At 37.0% G+C, this 12,572-nt stretch overlaps 1 long non-coding RNA gene across 1 annotated transcript in view; it reads left to right on the top strand.

Annotated features, from left to right (window-relative positions):
* Positions 1–10,353: 10,353 nt before the first annotated feature.
* The window catches only part of LOC124417136, a 123,405-nt gene continuing 121,186 nt past the window's right edge, over positions 10,354–12,572 (top strand). The window contains exon 1 of the long non-coding RNA XR_006931153.1: positions 10,354–10,436. This is a non-coding gene — a long non-coding RNA (uncharacterized LOC124417136). The remainder of the gene's footprint in view (positions 10,437–12,572) is intronic.

Raw genomic sequence — 12,572 nt, forward strand, 5'->3', positions numbered from 1 at the left:
ACAGCCTGCATGTCTGTATTTCTTGCACAGTGTCACAGATCACCATTCAAGTTACAGAGTTTGAAACTTAGGAGTTTCAAATTTCAAGACAATAAGCATTTTTGATATCTCAATTCAATTACAAGATTATAGGCTTCCCTTTTATCTATCAGCTAAAAAAAAGATAAAACCTATGTGACACATTGCTCAAGCACTATGTTATAAATGATGAGCTTTTATCTCCTCAGCTATCAGGTCAAGAAGTTGCCTGCAATATAGATTCTTAATTAGATTTTTATTGCAAAATTTGTATCAGTTTCCTTCACATTTAAAACAGAGTAGATGAATTACAGGATTTCCACCCTGATTTTCTTTTCACTAACCAAAGGGCTAGGCTTTTTTCTTCTAACTTAATTAGCCATCCTTACAGAAGACTAAAGCTCATAGAAGATCAACACTTCCAGCAGGCACTGAGGACAACGTAAGCAGAGAACTCTCAGTCCTGAAGCACCAGGATGCTCAAGGTTTTAATTAAAATATTTTTTATTCCTAGGTAACTCCAAAAGTAATGCTTCCTATTTATTTCCATGGAAACTGCCACAGATACAAAAAGTATAACAACATCATTTGATAGAGCAAATTCTCAACTACAAAACAGTTATTCACTATAGTCACCAACATTAGCTATGCATTTTGTATTAATGAATGCATGCTGCGCTTGTAACAATTTGTGTCAGCAGAGGTGACCTGCTGTTGACACGGCTGAAACACTACCCCACCCCTCACTGAGCTCACATCCACTGTTTGGTCTCCATGAATGTTCTGCAAGGCCCAGTGAATAGCAATGGGTATAATTTTTCCTGCATGAATGAATTCAATAATGTACCTTTGCTTCATACACACTTCCATGTCAGACGCCATTTTGTCAGACAGCTCCTCTGCTGCTACCTGTCGTTCAGCAATAAAATGTAATGGAATATTGGTGGGAAGGTTCCATCTCTACTATCACACCACCAGCATCACCCCTTGATATTGTAGGCCAACAGAATAAAATAGGTGTAATCATTTCAGAGAAGATCTCATATCCCTCACAAATGCTATCCAGATATATTTTAAAAAACTTTACATTGAACTTTATTTCATTTCCTCCATGTCAATCAGTTTCCTTTTTACTGCTTCACCCCTTAAGAATACTTCTTACCCACAAGTCCACACAAATCAGTAGGCATTTCTGCTAGACACACTACGCACAAGAAAAGCAAGCTTTCTGAGTAAGCTGGCAATAGTCAGTGCTAATGTACTGCTGGTGCTAACACAATGAACATGCATCTTGCCTTCTCCCTCCCCCTTAATGTTAAAGTATTAGACAGCCCCACCACCTGAGAAAAATATCAATACAACACTGTTTACGCAGATGGTTCACTACTAAAACTTTTGTTTAAGTCCAAGGGCAGATATTCTGTTAGTGCTCTGAAGGTGAAACTCTTGTGTGTTTTGTAATGAGTCTTCATAGCACCAGAAAGAAAACTTATTTGAAGAAAATTATTTTATATTACATGCTACCGTATACAGCAGTAAAGGAAAATCCAATCTCAAGACAATTTTCTGAAACCAAAAAAAGAAAACAATGCAACTGCTAAGAAAGCAATCACACACTTTTTTCCATGCTATCCGTCTTGATTTTTAATAGAGATAGCTGCATTTCTCAAGAAACAACTTGATACGGAATATAATTTATTTCCCCCCATACACATCGAGTACAAAGAACTTTAAAATGGCTTTTTCAGAATTTAATAAATAAAAGGTCATTTACATTTCAGATATGCAAAGAAGAAAAAACACATGTATTGAAATTATAAAATCTATTTTCTTGCTTCTATGCATGCAAAATGGATGGTACTAATACATCTAAGGAATCAGTATTCATAATTATCCCTCATGTTTCAGTAATCCTTTTGTCTACCAGAAAGTATAGAAAAGTATATTGAGGCTATTTCTGCATTCTCCTTTGAAGATAACTACTAAACCTTGAGATATTTTGTATTTGTTTCTACTGCATTAACATGAAAGCAAAAATTATTCAGAATCACAGGTCACATTGAAAAGCATCTGGAAGTCAAGAAAAAGCAATGCTGCTATTGTTCCACATTAATTACTATCTTACTTCGTCATACAGACTACTATTGAGTAGCAATACTGAAGAAGAACATTAAATTCAAAGAAGTTTGAATTCTATTTGTATCTATGACCTTTACGAAAGAATGACCTGTAATCATTTCAGTTTCCAAAGAATCATTAAAAATACCATTTCCCTTTCATTTCCATAAAATACAACCTTTTGTCTTTTAAGTCCTAATCGTCTCTGTAATTCCACATATTTTCTGAAAAAGCAAATTATCTGTGAAGCTACATTAGGTGTTATTGCTCAAAGTCATCTTAATCATTAGATTGAATATATCTTTCCACTCCAGAAAGCTTACATACCTTAATGATTTATCATATGGTGTTCTCAAAAGTGTGACACCTGAAATAAATTTGTCAGCTTTAAAAGGAATAAAATTTTACTTACTGATACTCTAAAAATCAAGTGAATCTGAACAGATTATCTGTTAAACGTACACATTTCTATTCAGTTTAAACGCATGTTCTTTATGTTGCAAAATATTAGTTGAAGAAAAAAACTACAATTTTACATGCTTCAGTGTCACGATCACACGCGATACCTCTGCTCTGAACAAGTCCATAAGATTGTCAGGTTTTTGACCCCATTTCATATTTATTTTGACCAAGATTTACTTGCTAAGAGCTAGAGATTCATACCCACTCTTATTTAACATGCAGCATTTAGTCTTTCCTAGTCCATTCTTCAATAAAGTAATCTAAGACAATGTAGTCCCACATCAAGTACACAGGTACAAGTGTTTTCTACTAGATCTCCTCAGCTAAGTTTGAAAGCTTCTGGACTTGATTACATTTCTTAAGACTCAGTTTTCCAGAAGCAGCAAACTACTACTATACTCATCAATAGAAGGGCACAAACATATTATTTTAATTTCTTCCATTACATAAAGTAAAATAAATACTTTTTCATGTGGATCTTACTCAATTCAATACAGCAATTCTCAGACTGGGGACTGAGACTCTCAGTGTCAGATAGAATTTCAAACAGGGGTATATGGGTTTACAAAGATGTAGTGGAAGTGGCTAGTGATTTCGAAGGTAAAGAAAAGAAGCACTTAACTTCTAATTGAGGTAATTAATTTCATTAGAACTGTGGGATTTGAAGCCTTCAAGCCTACTGTAACACAATAAAGCTTCTCAGCCAGTTAAAGTCAGACACCCTCAGGTCGTCACATGCTGGGGTTGGTGCTATTTTTGATATTTATTCTTGCAGCATGTTAATTTAAAAATAATACATGTAAGCCTAATTCTGCTCAGAGTTAGGTCAGACAAGCTATTTGACACTGCTTGTTTCCTACAAAAGCAATTACTACTTTTTGTTGGTAAAATAAGTCTCTACAGAGAACCTGTTTTAAAGAAAAGGTAATAGTGGATACAAAAGGAAAGTGAAAATCTATGACAGACATATAACTGAATGAAGCAGCAACAAGTGGGCTCATGAACATATGTGCAGGAAGTTTCTCTCACACAAGCACACCTCCATATCCCCCCAATTAATGACCTAAAAAAAAAACAATTATCAGCCACTATCACACATTACATGTGACAAAGTTGGAATTCACCTACTTTGACTTAACCATGCTCAGTGACCATTCAGCCGGTGAGTCAATGGACGGTCAGATCTAAAGTGGATGTCACAGTTCTCAGTTTTAACAAATTATATCAAAACGTTAGAGTAGCTCTCCAAAAGGCTTTCCCTGTAACAGTCTTCCCCTACCCATACTCTACCAAAACACCACAATCCCCGAACATCTCAAAAGGACTTTCTGATAGCGTTTTTCTTTCTGTTGTGCAAAAGCTTTACATGTAATTCTAATTCTGTGTGACAGATTAGAAAATATCCTCTGTTAGTTATAGTTATGTCAGGCATACAATATATTGTACCATATATACATTATATATTATTATAGTATTATATACTTTAATAATATATATAATATATAACAATATATTAAAGTAGTATATTATATATATTATTATAGTATTATATATAGTATATAACATATACTCTAATAGTTTTATTTTTATATATATATTATTAGCATACAAATTACTTTCCTACTATGATTAAGCATGCATAGTGAAGACGGTGGCAGAAAGTTGACTGGCAGAGGGTTTCTAATACTTGCCTTGTGTTGCTCAGGGGTACTAAAATGAAACAGTTTTCAATATATTCCTAATCTCAAGGATGATAATTTTGCCACACAAGAGTAATAAGCTTTTATGAGGAATATTAAACACTGAAAAGATGGCAGCATTTACTTATTCAAACTACTTAGCTATGTTTGAATATTGTAGTGTTCTTCAAAGTTTCCTGATGTAAATCCAGATTTGAAGCAGCTATTCTATGTGGGATTACTAACTAAAAAAAGAATATTTCTGGTATATTCTTATTTTTAATGTACTGATAATACAAGTAACCTGATTTCATTAAGTTAGTTGTGAAACAAACTTATAGCCTATGTATCAAGCCTGGTTCAAAGGGAAGAGTTTGGGCATCAATACCTGAACTCCAGCAGGCAGATTATCATGAACAAAGGGTTCAACACAGTGCTCACATGTTTCAGTCCATTTTCTTAAATTGCATCTCTTTTGAAGACACTACTTGTTTACGATGGTATACTTTCTCTTCCTGTTCTTTCCAGCATAGAAAGTAATTTAGTACAGAAACATTTATGTATGAAAACTCCTTGTTGCATTCTCAAAAAAAATAAGTTCAAGAAAACAGGTTTTTTACTGAGCAGTACGTGACTCTAAACTTCAATTCAGCAAGCTTAAGAATATGTCAGTAATAGAGTTCAGGTGCAAATGTGTTTAACTTAAATAAACATTTACTCTTAAAAAAAACTGATTCTCTTTAAAAAAAAAATAAGATTTATTCTTTCAAAACCAGTTGTGCTGCAAAAGAAACCCAAACCCCACTATTGGTGTTACTCCTTCCGTATTAATGCCAATATGTCCAAAATACAAAGTGAGTGTTAAAAAAAAGATGAAAAACCACAGTCCTGAAAACCAGGAATCACGATAGAAAGAAACAGACATCAGAAACAACATTTTATGATGTCACAATTCTGAAGTGAATAATGAAAACAGAAAGCTTATTTTTTTAAAGTCTGGATATCGAGCATAAGAAAATAAAAACTGTATGCGAATAGCTCCTTAGGAAAAAAAAACAACACAAAACAAACACAAGCTGAAGCATATTCCCCACTTCAATCCTTACTAAGATGCACAGTAATCATACTGAAACCCATTTTAGCATGCTTTGGATTCTCATCGTCCAGAAGTCTTTCGCAGCATACTAGAAAACAATTGGAAAATATCTGAGAAACATAGAAAAATAAGTAAGTTCTATGTGTTTACAATACAAACTGCACACTTTGTTAGCATTTTGATTTCAAATACCACATTTAGAATAGTGGCCAGTTCTGGGCTCCCCAGTTCACAGGAGACAGGGATCTCCTGGAGGGCCACAAAGATATTAAAGGGCCTGGAGCATCTCCTGTATGAGGAAAGACTGAATGAGTGGGGTCTGGTAAAGAAGACTGTGGGGGAATCTGATCAACGTTTACAAATATCTAAAGGGTGGTGTGAGACAAATGGGTGAGTCCAGGCTCTCCTCAGTGGTGCAGAGCAACAGGACAAGGAATAACGGCCTAAAACTCGAACATAGGAAGTTCCATAAAACATACAGAAGAGCTTCTTTATAGAAAGGGTGATGGAGAACTGGAACAAGTTGCTCAGAGAGGTTGTGGAGTTTCTTTCTACAGAGATACTCAAGACCCATCCAGACGCCTACCCATGTGACCTACTGTAGGGTACCTGCTTTAGAAGGGGGGGGGGTTGGACTTGATGATATCTTGAGGTTCCTTTCAACTCCTGCAATTCTGTGATCTCATTTATTAAGAAAAAAAGTTAAGAATTCAGAAATCAGTTTCCCACAAGGTATTTTATTTCTAATGTGGTTTTGTATCTCCAGTTTGAATTCTTCACTCCCTGACATTTTGCATGTCATCTGGTGAGTTTCCTCAGGGAAAGTAAATCAGCTTCACTCCTGGAGCGCAAGCTTCGTAATAAATAAAAAAAGTTCTTTGTTTGAGAGCAATAATATTGTACAGTTGTTATGGTAACTGGATTTTAAAAGGAAGTAGATAGTTTTGAGGGGCATCTGCTTAATTCCCAAACAAATCCTTCACCCCAGCTGCCCTCAAAGGAATGACTTTAAATCAGTCTCTTGCATGATGCGAAGAGTGACTTCCAGCTGAGAAGCTTAGCACAGCTCCCACTGGCTCAATAAAAAGGATGATCCCTTTATTTCAGCTGGAAGAGTTGCTGTTTATGAACCACAAGAGTGCTTTTTCACGTCTCAGTTCTGTTACTGTAAAGGGTATATACATTCCAAGTCCAGCTGAGGTAGTACTCAGTGATTATGTAGTGCAATAGAATTTAACTGTACTTGGCAGAATCCTTGTCTCTTCCTTGACATACATACAAAAATAAGTTCTAGTGCAGGTAAAAGGTGCTTTTATAGAGTGAAAAGGAATATGCGTGAATGAGACTCCATTTATCAACTACAGCACTAGTATGGGGCAGGAAGCCAAACAGCAAATCAGACGGCATTGACCATGGATGCCACTGTACAGTCAGAATCTCTTAAAGGTGTTTTAATATGAAGCTATGAAGTACAAACTTCTTTCATATTTTTTAAAAGGCTGTTAATGATTGTATCAGCCATAGCAGATAACACTGACCTACAGATGTAGAGGTTTTTGTTTTATTTCATTTTCCCCTTCCACTGCTCCTGAACTGCATGTGTACTTGCCTATGTAGCATGCATACAAAAAGACAAAATTGCAAGTGAAGAATATCCACAATTCTGAAAAACTATACCAGGGCTAACAAAGCAACAGGAAGATTACCCTACACCTCAGAACTACAGCTAAAGTCAGGTCAGGTATCTGCTGATATGATACACAGATGTACAAACTATTTTTTCGAAGATACATTAACCATCCGGCACAGATAGGAGTAAAGTAACACAGACAAAGTGACTGAACACGTCAGGAGTTGCACATTATATTAACTTCAGCAGTAATTAAGTATCTTCTTAAGTTAAGTAGTCTTTCACTGAATTAAACGCTAATAGTATGAATAAGCTGAGAAAAAAAAATCAAACACTACATCACCAACATTTTTAATATCAAGGGTAAAAATAAATAAATCTGGATTTAACTAAAGAAAGAGCTCAAAATACTAGACCTTTAGATAATTGCTACAATCAGAAAGATTAACATGGTAGAACGGTAATAAAGGAACATAACAGCAAAGGGACAAGCACAGATAGAATAGCATTACAAGGGAAAGGAAAGGTGCTCACCCATCTCCAAAGATCTATGCTCAGAGGAAAGACTCCACAGAGAAGGGATCTCCAACCAGAGTTCCTTCCCCAACGGCAGTCAGCCCTTAAGTGGGGTCTGAGACAGGTGCTGCCAGGCTGCAACCGTTTCAGTCACACAGCTGAATTGCCTTCACCTGTGCTCTCAGGGCTGATGGGATTCTTTCCCCAGGTGCTCAATCAGTGGTTCAGGCCATAACTCAACAGTTACCACACGATAATACACTACATTTTAGTGGTTAAAAATATACACACTTTTCCTGCAATTACTCAACTGCATAAATGTAACACTTTTGTTTAGCATTTAAAAGTTTTAACGTCTTAACAAACGCACAAGTACTAAGATACAGCAAAGCATCAATATTTCATACTGATAAAAGTAGGAAAGTCAACATGTATAAATAAGCCCAATATGTCTCATCATTTATATGATGACTCCATACTCTCTTTCTTTTACTTATTTTTTAATAGTATCTCTCTCTTTCCAAGGCTGTTTCGAAAGAATGGAATCACATGGCTGTTTATACACATGAACAATGCTCATCTTTAAAAACCTCTAGATTATATCTCATTTATAAACACTATCAACTTTCTGCACCTGCACTGAATCAAGACAGACTTAGGAGGAATTGTCTGTTCACAGGTGCATCTTAATATTAAAGTCCATTTTATTTACGTGACCCTGGAGCCCTGTCCAAACAAGCTCACTTGAGGTTTACCCAGACAGTGGCCATTTGCTTGGGCTTCATTTATCACTATTCCCCCAAGTTAAGGCAGGCAGCCAGCTGGCAGAGAATCACAGACTTTCACTGCAGGGATTACATGTCTACATCACTGCATGGTAAATAAAGGAATGACAGTTATAAACGTGCTAATGTTTGCATCATTTTCTTGTTTAACCTACTGTATGGATGTTTGTTTTGTGCCTGAAAATAATGGACACGTACATTAATAAACAGTCATGAAAGAATTGCACCAAGAATAGAAAGGAGTCTCCCTGAGTTAACAGGATACTAACATTGCAGTCTAAGCCTAAAATAAAGCTTCCAACCAAGAACGAAACCAGGCTACAATAAAAGCTAAAATACCGAAGACCAGACTGTTATGAAGAAGCAAACTAATTCTGCAGCATGTTCCTGTTCTAAGTACTTTAATCAATATGAATTTTTTTATTAAAAAATAAATTACTATGCCAGCATTGTTAAACAGATGCATGAAACACATAACAAATAAGTGCTTATTTATAATTTCACAGACTTTGTATTCTGTTTCTCAGCATACACATAACAGAAGCAGGTGGTAGTGCCTACATGAAACCAACATATGCTAAGCTGGAAATTTTTACTAGAGTGTAATGTGACTTATCATCTGTGATAATAAAATGGTACCTATATCCCAAAGAAATTCATATGTTTGTTTGTTATGCTACTAATATTTAATGACTATAATAAAACTGTTAACAACAGCAAACAATATTAGAATGATATTTTCCTTAAAATACCACTTGCTAACATATGCAGCCCACTGAGCTATATCCATAATTTGTAAGAGAAAGAATAGCAGTAAGAAAAATTTAGAAGGCCTCCCCTGAAAAGCCTGCCCATCTAATCTAACTGCCTAACACTCAGCCAGGCCAATGTTAAACAAGGTATACACAAGCAAACTGTCAGATACAGGTTGAATAGCGTATCTGAGGATTGTATAGTTAAGCATCACTGCTCTACCACTGAAAATGCTTAAGTGATTAATAGATCACATCAAACAACACAGAAAATATATGTATTGCACAGATAGGAATCCATGCATATCTAATATCCATCATTAAAATAAACTCTTACATTCCATCAGCATTAATAATATCAGCACTTGCAACATTTATCACCTTCCTGAATGCTGAATTTTCGAGCAGCTACTGAACAGACAGCCAAGTTTGCCAGGGAACTAGACTAGTTTTCTGCACACAAAGTAGTAGAGAACAATTTATGTACTTTAACGTCTATGCTTCTAAAAATTTTGCCATTCTATACTCAGTGAAGACAAGTTCAAAACAGCCGTAGAACCTCATGCAAACATCCAACTTTTCTAGCTAAAAAGTTACCCTTTGAAATTTTCTCTCCTGTTTCCAGAAAGCCAGCTCTGTCTATGAGAAGTCTCTACCAGCCACAGAAGATTTGACTGAACAATATCACTTATTTCTCACTGATTTCTCTTTGAGAGCTCCAAGTCAACCAAGAACTAAGGCAGCTCGCTTCCAACACGAGGTTGCACGGTACTTGCAGCCAAACAAACCGTGCCCTCAGGCACAGCACCCACCAAGGGAGCCTTACCACAGTGTGGCTCTGCGTGTCTGCCAGGCAGACGAAATGTAAACGCATCCATCCCTCACCTCATCTCCTACTCACAGCACAAGCTGAAACAGATCCGAACGATTAGAGAAGCTGTTTTCTGCAAAGCATAGTACAGAAATGACTACTCAGATCTGTAGCAAAGCAAGGTGCACAAAAAGCTTAGGGTTACGAAAATAAGAAGCTTTAAAAAAGAAACAAAAGTTGTTGTTTTACGTTACCTCTCAGCCCCCTTACAGCCTTCCAGAGGTACGCAGACGCCATTTCACAAGGAAAATCCTAAGCCTGGACCGCGCTTGTCCCCCGCGGAGAGAGCACGCTTCCCGCCCCCGCGTTACCTCAGCGGCCTCGTGCTGAAAGCTTCTAGAAAGTACGGCGCGGAGCGGCGCGCGGCGGGGATGCTTCCGTGCGCGGGTGCGGAGCAGCGGCTGAGGGGGCGGCTGAGGGCGGGACGGCAGCCGGCGGCTGGTCCTGCGTCGCCATGTTGCTCCAAACAGCACCGTGACTTCGTTTGGATGCTTTCCGGGGCTGCGGAGGTCAGTTTCTACACTGATACAGCTGTTGGAAGTAGTTTTGTCCTCACGTGGTTTTATTCATTTTTCCTATTATCTGCTTATAAACTTGGAATTCTTCCTAGTGATGGTGATATTTACTCAGTATGTGGGTTGCTGTACCTAATGTATCAGAGCAGCAAGCTTGGTATCTCACACAGCCCAAGTTTTCACAAAGTTCACTTCTCTCTCTCTTTTAATTTTTAAATGTGTGTGTCATATTGATAAGACCAAGGACTTCAAGGGCTTCTAATCCTTGCTACTATTTCCTTTAATACCAGAGATTTTTATTATTATTCTGGGCAAAATCTAGCTGTCGTGATGGCTTTGTGTTGAAGTTTCCTGCAGTCGGTGTGCTGCACAGAGGGCTTTATTTCCAGTTGTAGCGCTGTACCAGCATGCTGCCTTCCCAGAACGGCCAAATAATCTTCATCCTCTGAGTAGAAACAAATATTTTGAATCTAGATAGCAAACTCTAAAGTCAAAACATAATATTTTACAATTACAGGAATCAAATCACACAATTTGGTAGGTAACATGCACAAACTTGTCTTTTACATAGCAGAGTTGCTGTGTGGAAGTGATCTACACTGTGACCTACAGGGAGGAAGTAATCAAAAGGAAATTCTGCCTGTGGTCATTTTTTTCTTGGCAGTGCAAGGTTTCTTCATTTGAATTGTATAAGCGATGATGCCTTTGCGTTTCTTTTAAGTACTAGTGTACTGCTGTAGCTCAGCATTGAATCATGTTTATCATTTGTGGTGAGCTTTCCTAGACTCTTCCTGGCAATCATCTGGGCTATAGAACAAGGAATCTCCACGCTAGGTCTGCGATCCTTGCAATCTTGTACGGCTACAAAAGCAATTCTTGGTGGATTTATTAAATGGGATTTTTTTTTTAATGGAAAAGCTCAGCCTATGAAGTGGATGCCAAGAGGAAAATTGGGACTTAAAATTGTGACTTTTTTTTTAATAGCAATTAGATTCTTGTTTGTGGTTAGTTTACACGTAGCTGGTCAAAGCTAATTGGATTTGTTAATTTAGTTTAACAAATTGCTCATAGACTCCTAATTATTTTGCAGCCTCAGATAATAAATTCATTACATCAGCAATTTTCCCATGAACGTTTTGAAGGGTTAACGTTTGCCAAACTGTTCAACAAGGAAAAACTCACAGAATGAAAATGACTTATTTTGGCTCCTAACCCTTCAATTACTTTTCTTAAGAAGTTGTAAAGCATTATCAGAACTTTGAGGTTATACTCATACTACCACTGCATATGTTTCATAGTTCTGAGTCTTCCTACTATAGAGATCTGCTCTTAATTTGGTAATTTGATGAAAAGTAATAAGGAAATTTTTCTGGCTACAGAAGTAATTGTAAGTTCCTTATAAATAGAACTTGTAAAGAGCCAGTATCTTCATTACTCTTTTACGGATATTGGACTCTCTTTTCACCTGAATTCACACTTCTGAATGGGAAAGGTGTATGTTTATTTGTTCCTTTGTGGTAGCATTTTTATGTATGAGCATGTTTCAGTATAGCTGAAACAAACACACCTCCAGAAAATTTCTGTTGTCTTTGAGCACTTTTAACCTTTAGTTTTGCTGGATTATTTCATTTTTGTTGCCAGTTGTCTGTGGGTTTACTTCTGATATTGGTGTAAGTGCTTTTGTAGCATCAATGGAACAGTCTCATATATTCTCACTGTCATGGTAACAGCCCCAAAGGAGCCATTACCATCACATTCCAGGCACTGGAGCTGTTACAGTGTCAATGAAGTGTCTCTCATACTTCCATCGATGTGGTAACAGCCCCAGAGGAGTCATTACAGTGTCAGTGCAAGTGTCTGAGTGGTTATGATGTCAATGGAAGTGCTTTTTTAATGCCAGTGTAGAACGGTTGTGCAAAATTCCATAGCTGTGATGAAAGAAGGGGATTACTTTTAGCACATTATTTGGTTATGTAATGTAAAAAGCTTTGAGTATGAGCTTCAAAGGGAAAGAGATCTGCTGCAACCTCATGTGCGCTCCATGGCATGCAAAGACAAACATTGCTTAGTAATATGCAAGTTCTACCACCCTAGGTAGCGCATTGTAAAAGCACACTGCAGTACAGTTGA

Source organism: Gallus gallus, chromosome 11 (genome assembly GCF_016699485.2).
Source record: "Gallus gallus isolate bGalGal1 chromosome 11, bGalGal1.mat.broiler.GRCg7b, whole genome shotgun sequence".
NCBI classification, from domain to species: domain Eukaryota; kingdom Metazoa; phylum Chordata; class Aves; order Galliformes; family Phasianidae; genus Gallus; species Gallus gallus.